At 48.5% G+C, this 15,000-nt stretch overlaps 1 protein-coding gene across 4 annotated transcripts in view; it reads right to left on the bottom strand.

Moving 5' to 3' along the window:
- The window catches only part of ext1c (exostoses (multiple) 1c), a 50,721-nt gene that overhangs the window by 27,743 nt on the left and 7,978 nt on the right, over positions 1–15,000 (bottom strand). The gene's annotated exons all lie outside the window — the stretch shown is intronic.

Here is a 15,000-nt window from a genome sequence, read left to right as displayed (position 1 = left end):
TTACGGGGCTCATTTGTGAATAGTTAAACCCGCAGCTCATGCTCTACACGTCTCTGTAGGTGTTTATTTAGGAATTTGGATATACCTGCGCCACAGCCATTTTGCATGCAAGGATTGGGTTGGATGCTTGACCCATTTAGCGTCGTGCATGCTGAGCGGACCCTACAGCTCACTTCCATATAGAGGGAAGGACTGTGCTATGCAGGCAAATTATTATTCTGTCTCTCTCTCTAGTTCCCCAAATCTGTCATTCAGAACACACACACAGAGAGAGAGAGAGAGAGAGAGAGAGAGAGAGAGAGAGAGAGAGAGAGAGAGAGAGAGAGACACACACACATTTCAGCCTCTTTCTCTTTCATTGTCTTATGATGACATTATCCTCTTTCCTCCATCGCAGTGGCTCTTTCTCTCTCACTCTCCCACACTCCTCAGAGACCGCCATCCTGAGGTCCTCCCCTGTGCTGTCTCTCTCTCTCTCTCTCACACACACACACACACACACACACACACACACACACACACACACACACACACACACACACACACACACACACACACACACACACGCACACACAGAGGCTGTACATCAGCCACTTTCACTGCACCCTTTTCTCTATTCACTCCCTCTGTTTCTCTCGTTCACCCCATCCCTCCCTCCCTCCATCCCTCCACATCCCTTGCTCTCTGTACAGTGCATCCTTGTTGGGCCCATAATTAGCAGCATAGTTAATTAGGCACGGAGCTTAGAGAGGAACCCTCCTGCTGCCATGCTCTCATACAGCACGACTCCAGGGGAGAGACTGAGAGGCAAGAACAGCCTTCGCTCCCTCACTCCCTCTCTCCCTCTCCCCCTCTCTCACTCACTCACTCCCTCACTCCCTCTCTCCCTCTCCCCCTCTCTCACTCACTCACTCCCTCACTCTCTCTCTCTCTCTCTCACTCACTCACTCCCTCACTCTCTCTCTCCCTCTCCCCCTCCCTCACTCACTCACTCCCTCACTCTCTCTCTCTCTCTCACTCCCTCACTCCCTCACTCACTCTCTCTCTCTCTCACTCCCTCACTCACTCTCTCTCTCTTTCTCTCTCACTCACTCACTCACTCACTCACTCACTCACCCTGTCTTTATTTTCTCTTGGTCCCCTGATAGCTTTCTTTCTATCTCTCTTTGCTCTCTTTCTCTCTTTCTCTCTCTCTCTCTCTCTCTCTCTCTCTGTCTCTCTTCTGCATCCTTGTCTTTCTCTGTCTCTCACTTTCTCCCTCCCTTCCTCTTTTGTCTTGCCCTTATAAACAAATATTCATAATCTCTCTTCCACTTCAGGTCCTCATTGGTTCTCGAGGGGCTTCCTGGTTATCACAGCATGCACAGAGGAGAGGATTCATCACCGTGACTGGCAGTGTGTGTGTGTGTGTGTGTGTGTGTGCATGTGCGCAGAACTACTGTAAGTGTGTGCATGTACTCAAAGCTGAAGGCTAATGGGTGTGTGTGTGTGTGTGTGTGCCATAACTGTAATTCTCACCACTCACAGACTGAGACAACAAACATGCCACAGGCTTTTTTGTCCTACACACACATACACACGCACACTAACCTGTTCCACGTCACACACACCCTGCTAGCCTGGACCTCATTATCATCCTTATGTTTGGTGTTTTCATATCTGATGCACCTGAAGATTCAGATGAGCCACCAAAGAAGCAGCAAGCCCAGACACATCCATCTCATGTTTACAGACACACACACACACACACGCACACACTCACACACAGACACATACCCCTACAAACACACAAACTCACACACAGATATGGATACAGACACCTTAACATACGCATACACATGCACACACAGGCAGCGACACACACACACACACACATACACGGACACAGATATCAACGAATATACATACATACATACATACATACATACATACATACATACATACATACATACATACATACATACATACATACATACATACATACATACATACATACATACATAGATACGCATAGCTCACAAACATATACACCCAAACAGCCAGTCATAACCATACACTGGTAAAACGGCAATTTTGGCAAAACAGTAATTGACAAAGCACCTTTCAAAGAACTGAACTTTGTTTTTAAAAACGATCTTCTTGCCTATGTTTTTTTCCCCCCTCTCAATGCACTGCACACAATCAGAGATATTTTCACCCAATAAATCTTCTTGTCTGCAGCCCCAACAGCTGAGGTGCGGGCTACACCTCCTGAAACATCTTCTAGATCCCCGCTGTTTTATATGCTGACTACACTCGATTTTCTGCACCGCATTTAGTCAGCAAGCCATCTATCCCCGTTATGTCACAGAGAGAGTATCTTGGACTATGAATACCGTTCAACAAAAAAATAACTAAACGTGCTTGTTTTAAGCTTAAGCCATTCTCTCACGCCAGTGAAATATGTCTGAAATGTTTCACAGGGTGACCTGACACCACATTTTGCAGTAATGACACGAACAGCCCACGGCATATCTCAACCCACCACTGCATGGAGGCGTGGAAACAACAGCCGAAATCTCGTTAAAGGTCTGTTTAAAATAGACGACAAGGGGGAACGACATCCTATAAACAACCTATAAACAGCTGCGAAAGGAGGGAAGGAGGGAGTCAGGGAGAGAGAGAGAGATAGATAGAGTGAGAGACTGGTTGGGTTTTTAATTGTCTCTCTTTGTTAATAAAAAGTCAGGATGAAAGAGGGGAAGCGCACAATTAAGCTCTGCAGTGTGCCAAGGAGGGTCATGTGTGTGTGTACGTTTCTGATTGGATGTGTGTGTGTGTGTGTGTGTGTGTGTGTGTGTGTGTGTGTGTGTGTGTGTATGTGTGTGTGTGTGTGTGTCTGTGTCTGTGTGTGTGGGTGTGTGTGTGTGTGTGTGTGTCTGTGTGTGTGTGTGAGTGAGTGTTTATATGAACAAGTGTGTGTGAGAGAGTATGGGTGTATGTGAATATGTACAAGTGTGTGTGTGTGTGTGTGTGTGTGTGTGTGTGTGTGTTTATATGAATAAGTGTATGTGAGAGAGTATGGGTGTATGTGAATATGTACATGTGTGTGTGTGTGTGTGTGTGTGCGTGTGTGTGTGTGCGTGCGTGCGTGCGTGCGTGCGTGCGTGCGTGCGTGTGTGTGTGTATGAATGGGGAGCTATAGCTGTGTCAGGGCCCTCTGGAGTAGATGTTTGCTATTTGTTTACACGTAATTGGGCCTCGCCGAACGAGCCGCCATCTCAGCTTACAGGCACAGAAAAACAGGGGATGAAGGGAGGGTGGAGGAGAGAACGAGAGAGAGGGAGAGAGGGAGGATTGGATTAAACCAAGTGGTGGGAGTGAAAGAGAAGGAAGATGTGGAGAGGTGGCTGTCAGGATGGGCGTCGGAAGGCTGTGTATCTTAGCAAACGATTACTCAGGATGTCATGCTGTGTATGCAAAACGTCACGTGGTGGAGACCGCTAAAGATTTAACACTCTATTCCTACAGCACAGAGGTGAACGCATGCTGTATTTATTTTAGTTACTGTTGTCATTAACACTATGTGCAACATCCCAATATAATCTGCTTTGGCAACAGTGATATTGCATCCATGACTAAATGAGAGAGAGAGAGAGAGAGGGAGAGAGGGGGGAGAGAGAAAGAGAGAGAGAGAGAGAGCAAGACATGGGGAGAGAGAGAGAGAGAGAGAATCGAGAGGGGGAGAGAGACAGAGAAAGAAAGAGAGAGGAAGAGAGGGAGAGAGAGAGAGCGCTATGTGGAGAGAGAGAGAGATAGAGAGCGAGAGAGAGAGAGAGAGAGAGAGAGAGAGAGAGAAAGAGAGAGAGAGCGATGTGTGGAGAGAGAGAGATAGAGAGAGAGAGAGAGAGCGCTGTGTGGAGAGAGAGAGATAGAGAGCAAGAGAGAGAGAAAGAGAGAGAGAGCTCTATGTGGAACACAGCCCCAGTAGGCAGTAACACAGGGATATTCAGGTGCGCATTCTGGTCAGCTCTAGGGTTTAGGCCCCCCCCCCCACACACACAAACACACACACACATTCACACACTTTCCACTTCAGCACACAGATACACACAACCAAACCCCTTTACACAAACACATATATACATATATACAAATGCATTTCCACTTTTTGTCTCTCTGTTCCTGCCCGACACACAAACACACTTCCATTATTTCTCAACACGGAAGCACACACACACACACACACACACACACACACACACACACACACACACACACACACACACACACACACACACACACACACACACACACACACACAAACACACACAGACACACACACATGCACCTTGTGCTCATCAGCATGTGTATATCTGCTCGCTCTTGCAGAGGGAAAACAGATTGCTTTCCTCGCCTCTGTCCATCTCTCTTTTGCCTCGTGGCGGAGCGAGGGAGATTATATTTTTGTGTTTTGTGTTTTCTTTTCCTCCTCTTACAAGTGAAAAGAGATAGAGAGATTGAAAGAAAAGCAATACAAGAAAATAGAAAGAAAACAGAAGCATGCCATTTTCTGACTCTAGATTCAATTTCCTGTTCAAGTGAGGAGCAAGAACAGCAAGGAATGACACGACTCCCTCCTCCTCCTCCTCCTCCTCCTTCTCTTCCTCGCTCTTCATCACCGGTGTCGGAAAAGCGGGGTGTGACCCCAAGAACCTCAGACGTATAGAGGCGAAAAAACAACTCCCGCCTCACGGCTGGACGACAGCCAATCAATAACCTCTGATCCAGTGAATGATGGGCTGCGGGCAGCACAGAAGCCAATTAAAAGAGCCGGCTGGTTGCCAACAATGCGCCAACAGCCTCACGGAGAGTCAGGGGAGGTCATCTGCGTGTAGCATTTAGAAAATGTCACGCCTCATTCAGATGATAAACAATGGGCTTTTTCCCCCCACTGCATTCTTCCATCACACACACACACACACACACACACACACACACACACACACACACACACACACACACACACACACAAAAACACAAACACACACACACATACATACACACACACACACACACACACACACACACACAAATACACACACACACACACACACAAACACACACACACGCGCTCCTTTCCCCTTCCTTGTGAATGCACAGCAGTAATCCGACTGAACATTAAAAGCGAAGATGTGTGATTGATTCATCAAAGGCCATTATTAAAACGATGAGCAACCGGCAGCGGAAACAACGCAAGCTGAGCTCGTGGGTGACGATGACGGAGCATTCTAGGGTCCCTGTTCTGATTCTCAGCCCAGTACCCACCTGGGCTGATTTGTTGTTGGGCCAGCCGCATGGTGGCTCTGCTTAGGAGGAGACAGGAAATTGTATGCGTGAGTGTGTGTGTGTGTGTTTGTGTGTGTGTGTGTGCACTTTTGGAAGAGGCACTTGAGAGTGTGTGTGTGCACCCACATTTGGACCTTGTTGTCAGAACCGAGCAGGCGCACCTTGGAAGCAATGGCTGCTTCGACGACGGAGCCATTTCCCGCTTCGCGTGGAACTTTCCAGAAACGCCAACTTTGCGTCTCGCATTGCTGACGCCATCTGGACAGGAACAATTCAGTTAAACGGCAATTAGGCTTCTGAGAGCAGGAAGGGCCTTTTTAGATCAGTGAATTAAGTGCAACCTCTCCTGTGCCGATCAATGGAGCATTACAGGAGAGGGGGAGGCAGACCCCTCTATATGTGTGTGTATATATCTCTGCGTGTGTGTGTGGGTGAGTAAGTGTGTGAGTGTGTGTGTGTGTGTCTGTGTAAGTGTGTGTGATTTCTGGCTTCAGGTTTGTACCCTGATGGACAGTAGCTGCATTTTACCCCAAGGCCAGACTCACAGGCATTTCCCTGATGATTGCTTCGAACTGGCAGAGGACCCAGCTCTTGATGGCTGCTGACGTGTATGTGTACTCTATGTATATCTCTAAGTGTGTGTGTATGTGTGTGTGTCCATATCTGTGGGTATACACTGGTCTGAGTGTGTGAATATATATATATATATATATATATATATGTGTGTGTGTTTGTGTGTGTGTTTGCGTCACTTGCCTCCTCAGATGGATTTGCAGGCGAGTTGAGTTTTTCTCTGGCTACACATAACGCGTAAACCCATAATTATGGTCTTTAAAAGATTATTTATTGGTGGGGCCAGTTGTGTGGTGTGTAGTGTTTACAGCAACATTCCCCAAATGCCTGAGCTAATACAAAGCTCTACACCAGGAGCCACGCAGGGAGAAATTAAAACGCCAGAGAAAGAACGTGAAATCAGGAGAGAATGTTCCAGAAGTTACCTAATGCTATGTTCACCCTCTCTCTCTTTCTCTCTCTCTCTCTCTCTCTGTTTCCATCTCTCTCTCTCTCTCTCTCCCTCTCTCTCTCTACCTCTCTCTGAGTGAGTGTGTGTGTGTGTGTGTTTGTGTGTTAATGTCTGTGTGAATGTGGGTGTCTGGGTGTCTGACATTTAATCAAATACCCCCACCCCCGCCACCTTCCCCCAACCCTCTCGGGAGCCACCGTCCAGATTCCATTTTCGGGGGGAGGGTCTCTTCTGAGGTGGGCAGAGCGATGGAGAGGTCAGACCGGCCGGTTGATCTCCAGCCCCGCAGATGAGGGCCCGACTGCCCTGACCATCCTCCCGTGCTGGTCAATGGGGCTGCTAAATGGTTATGGATCTGAAGTCTGCCGGACATGCTGAGTGAGGAGGGCCTCCAGCCAAAACTGCCCCATTAGCAACCAGCAATGGAGAGAGAGAGAGAGGGACAGGAAGGGAGATAGAGATGGAGATGGAGAAGGAGACAGGGAGGAGGAGGAGGAGGAGGAGGAAGGGCAGAGAGGATTACAGGAGATAGTGAGAAGCGAGAAAACAAGGAGTTGAGTGCAGAGGTGGCAGAGAGAGAGAGAAAGGTTAATAAAATAACAGAGGGAGAGAAAGAGGACGAAGAAAGGTTAGAGGGGAGGGTAAGGGAATGAGAGAGGCAGATGGACAGACAGAAAGGGGCAGTGAAAGTGAAGAGGAGTGTGAAGTGTGTTTCAGGAAAGGCCTCCAAGCTCTCGTGACCCCTGCAGGCCCTCTCCCCCTGACCCTCCCACGCCCTTTCGGATACCCTGAGTGCCATGGTGACAGCCACTTGCCAACCATTACTCCAAGGGGCGAGCGAGGGCTGCCTTGCCACACTGGAGCAGACACACATTTCTCTCTCTCTCTCTCTCTCTCTCTCTCTGTCTCTGTCTCACTCTTTTTCTCTCTCTCAATCATCTAGTCACTGCACCTGATCACATTACACAGACAGAGCAATGAGGATTCAATTACATACCCACCCCCCCCCCCCCCCCCCACCTCCGACCACTCTCTCTCTCTCCTGACCGGACTGGGCAGCAGAGCAAGGCATCATGGGTGGAGGGTGACAGGACAGGGACAGCTGGACACAGGATAGCTGGCATATGACTTACACAGGGACGCAATGGTCAGGGGAGGATTGGGTAAGGTAGGGACACAAGGGCAACTATTGCGTTTCAGACTTTTAGCCATTTGAGCAGGTCCACTTGTAAAAGTTGTGTGGTTGATGCTAACGGCACAAGTAGCCTAAGCAGGGTTACTATAGCGCCCTGGTGCCGGGACAAAATGGTGTATTTGCAAGGCTAAGCTACAACCTCACTGGCCAGAGTGGATGAGAACACAAAGTTGTAATCAGTGCCTAATCTCTTTACATGTAAGTGATATAGTTGTATGAACAGCACACCACTGTTTTATAATTCCATGTTGTTAGCTGAGCAAGTATGGCCAGTTATACCTGAAATTGTAATGGTTTCTGTGGTTTCAGCATGGACTTCACCCGATGACACACTGTCTTAGCGACACCGACGGGCAACCTTGCTGAAAAAACTTGTCTGAGCACATCTTACACAACTAATGTTTACTCGTCATTGCCAAAACCCATTACAATTACCTAAATGCCCTTTGTCTGACTTTTGGCTTTTGTTGACAGTGTTGCTTTACAGTGTTTTCCAGAGCATCATCAACCGGACTTACTGCAACTTAACTGGATCAGGCCTGGGACACAGCATAGAAATGAATGAACTCGAAGAACCTCCAAACAGGTCTGCAGTGGAGGGTAAGAGCGTGGAGACAACCCCTCCTGATTAAAGAGGCCGGGGCTGAACACCTGAGGCGGTGGAGGGGTTCTGGGCCGAGGGTTTTGAGGAAGCCCGGAGCCGACCGGAGCATCTTGACAGCAGCGGATCCCGGGAGATCCCAGCAGACTGGAGATGACTATAGCCCCCATTCATCATGTGTTGAGCGGGGAAGGAGGGAGAGAGAGGAGACAGACGCTGGGGACCAGTGCAAAATTAAATGGGAGCGGAGGTGTTGGAGATGGAGGTGGTGGAGGCGGCAAGCGGCGGGCTTCGTTAAATAAAAGTTCACCAGCTGAACTCATGACTAATTCATGATGCCCAACGCATTCCTCATTTGGCCTGCGTAGACAGGCTTAACTGGGGCAAGCCGCACTGCCTGTGTTTAACGCCCCCCCCCCTGCTCGCGCACACACACACACACACACACACACACACACACACACACACACACACACACACACACACACACACACATAGACAAACACACCCCCAGCACTTACTCACACACCAGCACACCCGCTGATACCGCAGCCTGCAGCTTCTAGCCGGAGGCATGACAGCGTCCTACCAGGGTGAGGTGTTGGATTTTCAATTAAGTGGAGCGAGGGGGAAATGATGGGGGATTATTATGTCGTAAATAAAAGAAGGGAGGGGAGGAGGACAAAGAGGAGAGAAGACGGGGGGAGGGGGGTGGGGGGCAAAAAACAGCAAGAGGTCCGCATCTTCTTTAAACGTCAACGCACAGGAGTGCTTGCACTTGTACGCCTGAAAGAGTTTACGCTCCAGTTGAGAGGGACAAAGGGTCCGAAGGATGCCAGAAGCTTCACCCACAAAGGCCCTCCACTGCGGAGCCACGGATTAAAAGCTCCCCGATTAGGACTCTGAATGCGCCCCATTAGGGCAGGATAACCACACTATTGGGCTGAAACGGCATTACTTGACCCCCCCCCCCCCCCCCCCTGGCAAAAACGTCCATCTTAAGCCTAGAAAAAAAAAGAGAAAACCTGATTGGGAATGTCTCCTCTTTTTTGCCCAATGGCCAAGGTCAGGGTTCTCATCACTCAGCTAACGAGCTAACGAGCTAACTTGCTGCCCTGCATGAAATGAATTATCCCACATGCACCCACACAAATTCGCTAATGCCTAAACTGCCCGGCAAATCACTTATTTTTCCCTTCTCTTACAAGCATATTTGTAAGTCATTATTTAAATTTTTCATATTTTCTAAAAGGAACACGATTTCGCAGTTGCGCTCCTTGTAGTGTATTATCCCATCCTAGTTAGCTGCTATGCTGCTACCTATAAACCCTCACAGGCTGTTCTTTTTTCCCATCTTTTTTACACAAAACATATCTGAAGGTCGTGGCTTGATCATTTGCTTTTTTTTCTCCCCTCTTTTTTAAATAAAATGCTAACGGAGCCAAATATTACATTTGACTTTCAGATTAGGCAGAATGTCCTCTCCCCTCCTCGAGACTTCACTGAGCACTCTGTTCCTACCTAATTATGGCTCCTCTTGATTTACGCTCTCTCAAGCTGTGCAAATAACCTGAACATCAGGAAATCCTCTGTCGGCACTCTTAAAATAATAATGTTCTCCCTCAACAATGTTCTGATTATTCTGAAGCTTCTGTATCTAGTAGACTCTACTGTGTCAGGGAGGGATCTATCTATGGTGGACTCGTGTCAGCAAACTCTAGTTGTTTCACAGCTAATCGTTTTTTCTTCACTGAGGAGAGGAGTCTCTCCCTATTTGACCGCCGGAAGAACTCCGAGCCGTGGCCTGGCCTAACCCACAGTCAAGATATTTCTTTATGAACCCAAGTGACTTGCTTGCTTGTTGTGTTTTCCAGAACATTCCTCCAGTCTTTGTGTTGACACAAGTTGGGTGTCTGTCAGGCTTCTTGGCCCGGGCCACAATATGAGTGGTTGCACTGCCTGAGGAGAAGGCAGGGGGCGCTAGATAGGCAGGCTATGGTGAGCCCTCGTTGATTCGGATTTGAATTACAGTATGTGGTATCTTGTCTGACAGAGGGTGAGACCTTTCCTCTACAAACCTTTTGCGTGCCTCTCTGCTAGCGTGTGAAGTGTGGGGAGAATGTGGCTCTGTGTGTGTGTGTGTGTGGGTGTGTGTGTGTGAGTGTGTGTGTGTGTGTGTGAGAGAGTGTAAGATGTATAAATGTGAGTGTGAGTGTGACTGCTAGGAAGTGTGAGGCCATGCATGCTTCAGTAAATTAATACGCATGAAGTCTGTGATGATGACTGTATGTGAATTAGTGAGCGTGTGTATATCCTTGTGTGTGTGTGTGTGTGGCTGTCAATCTGGCTACCCCCTGTGGCAAAGTTGGCTTTGAGATATGAAGGGGAAGGGGTGAGAAAGGAGGTCAGGAGTGTGTGTGCACGTGTGTGTGCGCGTGTGTGTGCGTGGGGGGGGAGAAAGGAAAGTTTGAGAAAAAGAGATTCATGTGAAAAAGAGTGGAGGATGGATAACAAGGGAGCAACTCTCTCTCTCTCTCTCTTTCTCCTCTCTCTCTCTCTCTTATTTTTAACTGTGAGACAAACAGAACTGTTTGGACTGAACGGGAGCCGCACACACCACATTCTCTCCAGGGGTACAATTTCACATCCCCCTAATTTTACATTTACATTTACATTTAGTCATTTAGCAGACGCTTTTGTCCAAAGCGACGTACAAGGGAGAGAATATTCAAGCTACGAGCAATAGAACCTGGTGTAACAATAAATAAATACTACTTTACATTAGAAATATAACAAAATGAAATAAAAAGAAAGAAAGAGTGCAGAAGTGTAACTGCTGTAATTGCAAGTTACGCACTAGTCGAAGTGCCAGTTAGGACGGGAAGTGCTCTCTGAAGAGTTGGGTCTTCAAAAGCTTCTTAAAGGTAGAGAGGGACGCCCCTGCTCTGGTAGTGCTGGGCAGCTCATTCCACCAACGTGGAACTACAAATGAGAATAGTCTGGACTGCCGTGCTTGCACAGACGGCAGTGCCAAACGACGCTCACTAGAAGAGCGCAGCATCCTGGGTGTAACATTTGCCCTTACAAGAGCATTTAGGTAGATAGGAGCAGAACCATCAAGCACTCTGTAGGCAAGCATAAGTGACTTGAACTTAATGCGAGCAGCTACAGGCAGCCAGTGGAGGTCAATGAGTAGCGGGGTGACGTGTGCCCTCTTCGGTTGGTTGAACACCAGACGCGCCGCCGCGTTCTGGATCATTTGTAGTGGTTTCACCACGCAAGCCGGCAGGCCCGTTAGGAGGGCGTTGCAGTAATCAAGGCGTGAATTCACCAAGGTTTGCACCAGCAGCTGGGTGGCATACTGGGTTAGGTACGGCCTGATTTTGCGGATGTTGAATAGCGCAAAGCGGCAGGACCTAGAGACAGAGGCAATGTGGTCCGTGAAAGTCAGTTGGTCATCAATAATGACCCCGAGGTTTCTTGCTGTTTTGGATGGAACAAGAGACAAGGAGTCAATATTGATGCTGATGTTGTGGTGGATGGCCTGTTTGGCTGGAAAGACCATCAGTTCCGTTTTGGCCAGGTTCAGCTGAAGGTGGTGGTTTTTCATCCATGTGGATATATCAGCAAGACAGTCCGAGATCCGCGCCGAGACAGTGGTGTCCTCAGGAGGGAAAGACAGAAACAGTTGAGTATCATCGGCATAGCAATGATAGGAAAAACCATGCGAGCGGATGATAATTACAGTGGGGTGTAGCATTTCTCATTGGGGCATGCCAGTATCGCAGCTCACTCACTCACTGACACACACACACACACACACACACACACACACACACACATGCAGAAACAAACACAGAGCTTTCATGAAAAGGTCACTGAACGGAAGGGAAGCTACCGACGCTGGTTACTGGGCCGACAGCCTACTACTGTTCCTGGGTATTAAGCTCCTTATTGAGCCGTCTCGGGATATAGGCTATACTTATCCCCCCTTGTTTAAATGATGCATCTTTGGCTTGGGACACGGGAGACATATTTCTGTTATTCCAATCATAACATTCCATTTTCGAGGATTCCTTATTCATGTATTTGTCTGTGTGCGGAATCTGGAGCCGCACCGTGAGGCTATTTCCAAACCTTTCATCGTGTTTTCGCCCCGCTTCCCGGAATGTCTTTTTCAGCTAGCGGATAATAGCCGCCACTCTTCAGTTGTCTTTCACATGGCAAGGTCATTGTTATCATAACTATGTAAGTGGGTGGGAAAAGGTACAGCGTTTTGCCATTAGACCCCTCCCCACATCCCCACCCACCCACTACCACCAGCACCTCTCTCACACACACACACACACACACACACACACACACACGCCCTACTTCTGCATACGCACACACACACTCTAGTCCGGTAAAAACTTTAAGCTGAGTCTTAACTATTTGAGAAACAACTTGTGTGTATGCATATGAGAGTGTTTCAAAGAAAGATAGTGAGAGAGAGACAGACAGAGAACGCGCGAGAGAGAGAGAGACAGAGAGAGAGAGAGAGAGAGAGAGAGAGATATAGAGACACAGAGAGAGAGAGAGATAGACAGAGATAGAGAGAGAGAAACAGAGAGATAGAGAGAGAGAGAGATAGACAGAGATAGAGTGATAGAGAGAGAGAGAGATAGAGTTATAGAGAGACAGACAGAGAGAGAGAGAGACAGAGAGAGAGAGAGAGAGAGGGGATGCGTGTGTCCATCCTGACAGTGCTTGCCCTATTTCTTCTGACTGCTTTCACACTGTCCCTCATTTGCATTTGCTGCACAATGCAGGTTTTTCCTCCTTTTTAAGAAAGGATCTGCTTAAGGGACAGAAAGTAGGCCATTAGGTTGCCTGTGCCCCCCTCCCTCTCTCTCTCTCTCTCTCTCTCTCTCTCTCTCTCTCTCTCCCTCCTTCTCTCTCTCCAGTAAAGTACTGTAGGGTTAATCTGCAGAAGCAGATGCTGCTTGTCATTAACCTGGAAGCACCTCCTAAGAACCAGCCACCTCCTTCAGCCTCAGGGAATAACATGGGAGAGGATGACAGTAGGAAGAGAGAAGAGCGATAGACAGAGAAAGAGTGAGTGAGAGAGAGAGAAAGAGAACGGCAATCCTATTTCCTCAAAGCTCCATTAGTGTGGAGTTGCCGGTGTGTCACGGTTTTGCCTCATATTTCACACCTGTCTTACACTCAGAACATCACAACACAACAAGAGTGCACATAAAAATACACTCCAACCCACACAAACCTACAGGCAAAAATACACACACACACACACACACACACACACACACACACACACACACACACACACACACACACACACACACACACACACACACACACACACACACCCACACCCACACAGCAAGGTAGAAATGAGGCGGGAAATTAGAATGAAATCCCCTCCCTGAAAAACACCCTTGGTAAGAGAAGGATCTTTTTTCATTGCAAAGCGAGAGAAAGAGAGCGGGAGGTAGAGAGGGGAAAAAAACGTATTTCGTATAAACGTTTATTTTTTCCCCTTCTACATGACGACAGCTGCCCCCAACCCCACACATACACACACCCTTCCTCTCCCATCCCCTCTGACTCTCCTCCAGCTCCAGCTCCCATGCATGCATACATATGGAGCACTGTGGCCGGGCTCCCCCCCCCCCTCCCCCTGCCACCAGCTCCTTCCCCCTGCCTGAGACCCCCATCTGTCTGCGTGGAATAAATGAACTCATTCATACGCGCAAGGAGACCGAGGCCCAGAGACCCGCTCTGCTCTACTCTGCCGGCCCAAAGCAAACAGGCCCACAGGCTGCTCGGTACGTGGCTGCCGCTCAACCCCTCTCTCGAAACACACACACACACACACACACACACACACACACACACACACACACACACACACACACACAAACACACACACTATGCCACACTTCACCCCTTACAGAGACATCAGGCCTTGCCTCCCTCCTTCTGTCAGTGCCAAACCTTTTTCCCCTCCCTGCTTTCTATCCCTTCTTCCTCCCTCCCTTCCTCTCTCTCTCTCTCTCTCTCTCTCTCTCTCTTCCCCCACTTCCCTCTCTCATTCCCTCCACTCCACACAGCTTGTATGTCTTTTCTGCAGTAAAAGCTGTTCCTGTGAGGCCCATTCACACTGTGAGTAGCACCTCTTCAGCTTTAGCGCATAATGGCTATTTTCTTGTCTCCTGCAGTGTGTGCAGTATCAAAGCGAGTCTTGCGGTAAATGGACGCACCTGAGCGCAGCCCTGTTTGTCAAGGCTGACAGCACTGGGTGTTGGCCCCAACGATGGTGCTTCTGACTGGGAGGTTTTGTTTGCCCCGCTCTCTGTGTCTACACGTCCACGCCCTGATTAGAGTGCGGCACGGTGCTTACCCTGTGACCGAGCAGCGGCGTGTGAAAACGCGAGGCTGCGCCATCTCAGAAACACAAATACACAGCAGCAGCAGTAGCAGCAGCAGCAGCAACCACCACCCCCCCCGCCCCCAAACACACACACACACACACATACGCGCGCACACCACCCCACCCGGCGGGCTACCGAACATGTCGAGAAAACAACTCCCATGCTGAAAACATGGTGACAGCACACACTGGAACACCCCAAAGTACACACTGAATCGGAGGCAGTTTAAATGCTTCTGCTTGAAGCGACAAGCAAACCTGATTTTGAGTGCACTCAGTGCCCTGTAACTGTAAAGGTAAAAAAAAAAAAAAAACAGCAACGGAAGGCAATAAAAAGTAAAAGGTGAAATCTGAACCAAGACGAATCTGCAGTTATCAACCAAATCTACTGAATCTACATCCAATTTTAACCTAAA

The sequence above is a fragment of the Clupea harengus genome, chromosome 19, assembly GCF_900700415.2.
Source record: "Clupea harengus chromosome 19, Ch_v2.0.2, whole genome shotgun sequence".
Lineage (NCBI taxonomy): Eukaryota > Metazoa > Chordata > Actinopteri > Clupeiformes > Clupeidae > Clupea > Clupea harengus.
Note: the sequence above shows the minus strand (reverse complement) of the source record. Positions and strands in the feature narration are given on the sequence as shown.